The sequence below is a fragment of the Schistocerca serialis genome, chromosome 4 (assembly GCF_023864345.2).
Source record: "Schistocerca serialis cubense isolate TAMUIC-IGC-003099 chromosome 4, iqSchSeri2.2, whole genome shotgun sequence".
NCBI lineage: Eukaryota > Metazoa > Arthropoda > Insecta > Orthoptera > Acrididae > Schistocerca > Schistocerca serialis.
Genome location: NC_064641.1, coordinates 413,897,629 through 413,902,628, shown reverse-complemented (window position 1 = coordinate 413,902,628; position 5,000 = coordinate 413,897,629). Strand labels below are relative to the sequence as shown.

Sequence of the window (5,000 nt, the reverse complement as noted above, 5' to 3'; positions counted from 1 at the left end):
GCCTTCGGCTCGCCCCACCGGCAGGACGTCCCACGATACATGCCAGTTAAACACCGACGGGCGGTGAACCAACAGCGTGGGACACAAATCCAACTACGAGCTTTTTAACCGCAACAACTTTAATATACGCTATTGGAGCTGGAATTACCGCGGCTGCTGGCACCAGACTTGCCCTCCAATAGATACTCGTTAAAGGATTTAAAGTGTACTCATTCCGATTACGGGGCCTCGGATGAGTCCCGTATCGTTATTTTTCGTCACTACCTCCCCGTGCCGGGAGTGGGTAATTTGCGCGCCTGCTGCCTTCCTTGGATGTGGTAGCCGTTTCTCAGGCTCCCTCTCCGGAATCGAACCCTGATTCCCCGTTACCCGTTACAACCATGGTAGGCGCAGAACCTACCATCGATAGTTGATAAGGCAGACATTTGAAAGATGCGTCGCCGGTACGAGGACCGTGCGATCAGCCCAAAGTTATTCAGAGTCACCAAGGCAAACGGACCGGACGAGCCGACCGATTGGTTTTGATCTAATAAAAGCGTCCCTTCCATCTCTGGTCGGGACTCTGTTTGCATGTATTAGCTCTAGAATTACCACAGTTATCCAAGTAACGTGGGTACGATCTAAGGAACCATAACTGATTTAATGAGCCATTCGCGGTTTCACCTTAATGCGGCTTGTACTGAGACATGCATGGCTTAATCTTTGAGACAAGCATATGACTACTGGCAGGATCAACCAGGGAGCTGCGTCAACTAGAGCTGAGCAGCCGGCCGCCCGGGAGTGTGTCCCGGGGGCCCGCGCGAACACGCAAGCGTCCGCTCAATTATTCTGCAAACAGGAGGAGGCTGAGCTCCCCTGCACAACACACCTCGAAACCCTCTCAGGTCCCGGCGGCGCGCAGCGCCGTCCTAAGTACTTGGTCGGGTTCGAGAGAGGCGCAATCGCCCGGAGTTAGGCGAGTAGACGCTTTAGGTGCGACCACCCGTGCTCCCAACTGAGCTTGCCGCTGCCGACAGAGGCCCGGGAGCGTGCTGTCGTGGCATTGCCGGCGGGAGACAACACGCGCCACCTACGGTGACCGGCAGCTCCAACGCCAGCGCCACAGAAGGACAAAAGCCCCACTTGGGTGCCGAAGCGAACTCTCCCAGCACAGCGCACGCGCCAACACGTCCGCACAGCTGCGATACAAACCACCTGCGAGAACCGCTGGGGCGACCGAGCAGCAGACGGCGTCGCGGCGCCGAGCGCCGGGCGGCGGCGCATCCTCAGCGCACACAGTCCTCAATCGGACCAGCACACTGCAGATGGCCACCGCGCTTCGCACCGGGCCCGCGAGGACCTACTTTGGCCGCAAGGCGCCGCGAGCAGGGGGCGCCGGCGCGCAGCTGCGCCGCCTGCCGCGTCCGTCGGCCGGCGCGCCTGCCACTGGCCGCCCCCACCAGCCGGCTGTAGCGCGTGCGCCCACGCACCGCGCTGCCAGCACGCCGGGCGGCCCCCCCTCACCGGCCGGGGACGGTCCCACCCAGCCACCGCCGCGTATCGCCTCACACCCAGATCCCCTTTCACGTTCGTGGGCATGGTGGGTCCCCTTTCACGTTCGTGGGCATGGTGGGTATCCATGAAACAACCGGTTAATAGCTCGACCGATCGTCGCCAACACTGATTCACCTCTAGCGAGAACAACCGCACCACAACGGGTTACCAGTTGTTCATTTGCGTAACGTCACCAGCAAACGTAGACGTCCATCGCCATTTGCAACGAGTATTGCATGCCTGTGTCAGGTGTCACAACACACTACGTCTGCCCACATAGACGCAACAACATGTGCACGCCTAGAGAACACGTGGAAGGTAGCCCCCGTACGTATGCGGTGTCCATTGCGCGAACGACTGTCAGCCGGCCTCTGCAGCATGTCGCAGATGTGGAACGCGGTGCAACATGCTATCACAGTGTGTGAGAAGAGACGACTACGTCCGAATACACGCTCCACTACATCAACAGACTGCTCATGCTGATCGCCATCCAGGGCGTCCGTTCCTCCCACACGTCTGAATGGCGTACCACACTGCAATCCAGCTCCTAAAGGGAGACGACACGTAGCTGCGTCCACAATATTTGGACTGTATGGTCCGCCGTTGCTAGGCGCAGTCGTCGTACGGTCACACATGTGCCACGATGTATCATTCAGTACATACGGACCAATGTGCAGCACAGTTTGTGGGTTTTGCGTACATCCGCGGACAGGTGACAGGCCGTACCACAACGTAGGCTGAGTACGTCGGCATGCGAAGGGCATTGAACATGCAAACTTCTCAACGACCAGCTTGCGAAGGCAGGGGGGAAGGGGGGGGGCATGTACGTCCTGCTGCTATCCACATTACAGTGTATAGCAGGAGCATGTGGAAAGTCAGCAACACTTGCAAGGTGTTTAACATGACGCGATACACAGGGGACCGGGCAGTGCGAATAGCGAACTATATTGCGAGGGTTGCGGTTAGGCAACACTACACTAATTTAACGAGTTGCATAACAATTACAGAGCAGGTTCAGCGACAACGTGCGTCAGGTTAAGGCGCAATATAGGTTAGGTTGAGGCGCAATATGGGTTACGTTAAGGCACAAATTAGGTTACGTTAAGGCACAAATTAGGTTACGTTAAGGCACAAATTGGGTTACGTTAAGGCACAAATTGGGTTACGTTAAGGCACAAATTGGGTTACGTTAAGGCACAACATGGGTTACGTTAAGGCACAACATGGGTTACGTTAAGGCACAACATGGGTTACGTTAAGGCACAACATGGGTTACGTTAAGGCACAACATGGGTTACGTTAAGGCACAACATGGGTTACGTTAAGGCACAACATGGGTTACGTTAAGGCACAACATGGGTTACGTTAAGGCACAACATGGGTTACGTTAAGGCACAACATGGGTTACGTTAAGGCACAACATGGGTTACGTTAAGGCACAACATGGGTTAGGTTAAGGCACAACATGGGTTAGGTTAAGGCACAAAATGGGTTACGTTAAGGCACAACATGGGTTACGTTAAGGCACAACATGGGTTACGTTAAGGCACAACATGGGTTACGTTAAGGCACAACATGGGTTACGTTAAGGCACAACATGGGTTACGTTAAGGCACAACATGGGTTAGGTTAAGGCACAACATGGGTTAGGTTAAGGCACAACATGGGTTAGGTTAAGGCACAACATGGGTTAGGTTAAGGCACAACGTAAGTTAGGTTAAGGCACAACGTAAGTTAGGTTAAGGCACAACGTAAGTTAGGTTAAGGCACAACGTAGGTTAGGTTAAGGCACAACGTAGGTTAGGTTAAGGCACAACGTAGGTTAGGTTAAGGCACAACGTAGGTTAGGTTAAGGCACAACGTAGGTTAGGTTAAGGCACAACGTAGGTTAGGTTAAGGCACAACGTAGGTTAGGTTAAGGCACAACGTAGGTTAGGTTAAGGCACAACGTAGGTTAGGTTAAGGCACAACGTAGGTTAGGTTAAGGCACAACGTAGGTTAGGTTAAGGCACAACGTAGGTTAGGTTAAGGCACAACGTAGGTTAGGTTAAGGCACAACGTAGGTTAGGTTAAGGCACAACGTAGGTTAGGTTAAGGCACAACGTAGGTTAGGTTAAGGCACAACGTAGGTTAGGTTAAGGCACAACGTAGGTTAGGTTAAGGCACAACGTAGGTTAGGTTAAGGCACAACGTAGGTTAGGTTAAGGCACAACGTAGGTTAGGTTAAGGCACAACGTAGGTTAGGTTAAGGCACAACGTAGGTTAGGTTAAGGCACAACGTAGGTTAGGTTAAGGCACAACGTAGGTTAGGTTAAGGCACAACGTAGGTTAGGTTAAGGCACAACGTAGGTTAGGTTAAGGCACAACGTAGGTTAGGTTAAGGCACAACGTAGGTTAGGTTAAGGCACAACGTAGGTTAGGTTAAGGCACAACGTAGGTTAGGTTAAGGTACAACATAGGTTAGGTTAAGGTACAACATAGGTTAGGTTAAGGTACAACGTAGGTTAGGTTAAGGCGCAATGTCGGTTAGGTTAAGGTACGATATAGCTTAGGTTAAGGTACACATTGTTGTAGGGAAAGGTGTATTTGGGGGGGGGGGGCGGCGGCAGGTTCGTTGATAGTGATTATCGTAAGTGCATGCCTGCGGGATCATCCGATTTGTCACGTCAGGATGCACTTGTGGCTCATGACAGGCGGCGCTCCGATTCCAAGGTTGTGGCAGATCTGTGTCTTTCATTCCTGCCATTGTTTGTGTACTGTGACAGGAGGCAGTATGGTGATGTTGGGTGCACCCCTGTGTAGGACATGTGTGGGTGTTCGTGGCTTAGCTGAGCAATGGCGGATGTCGGAAGGGTGGGATATTCTGTTTTCTGGGTGGACCTCCCGGTCTGGTTATGATAGTGTGGATTGTGTAATGTGGCGGAGAGGATGCACCGGATGTTCTTCCATGCTGGTGGTTAGATATTGTGTGTGTGCCTGTTAGAGGCAGAGAGTAGTGTGTGATAGTGTCTGGCTGACGTGTGGTTCTCATTGTGTGCAGAGTCTTTCAGCATGTATAGGGACGGTTGTATATATTATCTGTATTCTGATGGCTCTGCATTTATTACTAATCAGTGCCGTGTATACGGTTACTCTGGTTCCAGTCGAAACTGTTCTATCTCTGTACATTAGTGACACTGCGGCTCCACTATGTTGCTGCCCCTGTCGGCCGTTTCCCCCAGTGTATGGCTAGTGATTATCAGCAATCAGTCTATTAGTCAATACCGGTAGTGTGACGACTTCAAATGTCCGGGATGGGGGAAGCTAAACCCTTCCCGTGGGTCAGGGCCTAGAAAGACTCTTCCCACGCAGGAGGCTCGGACTGTCGTTACTCTTCCGAGAAATATATTTGCCCAGCGTTTTTTGCGACTGCGAGTGCAACGCCAGGAGGCTCCGACTGTCGTTACTGTTCCGAGATATATATTTGC

General features: G+C 52.5%; 1 non-coding gene across 1 annotated transcript in view; it reads right to left on the bottom strand.

Annotated features, from left to right (window-relative positions):
* LOC126476779 (small subunit ribosomal RNA) overlaps positions 1-742 on the bottom strand; it is a 1,909-nt gene extending 1,167 nt beyond the window's left edge. The window contains exon 1 of the ribosomal RNA XR_007587225.1: positions 1-742. This exon is cut by the window's left edge and continues 1,167 nt beyond it. This is a non-coding gene — a ribosomal RNA (small subunit ribosomal RNA).
* Between the last annotated feature and the right edge of the window lie 4,258 nt (positions 743-5,000).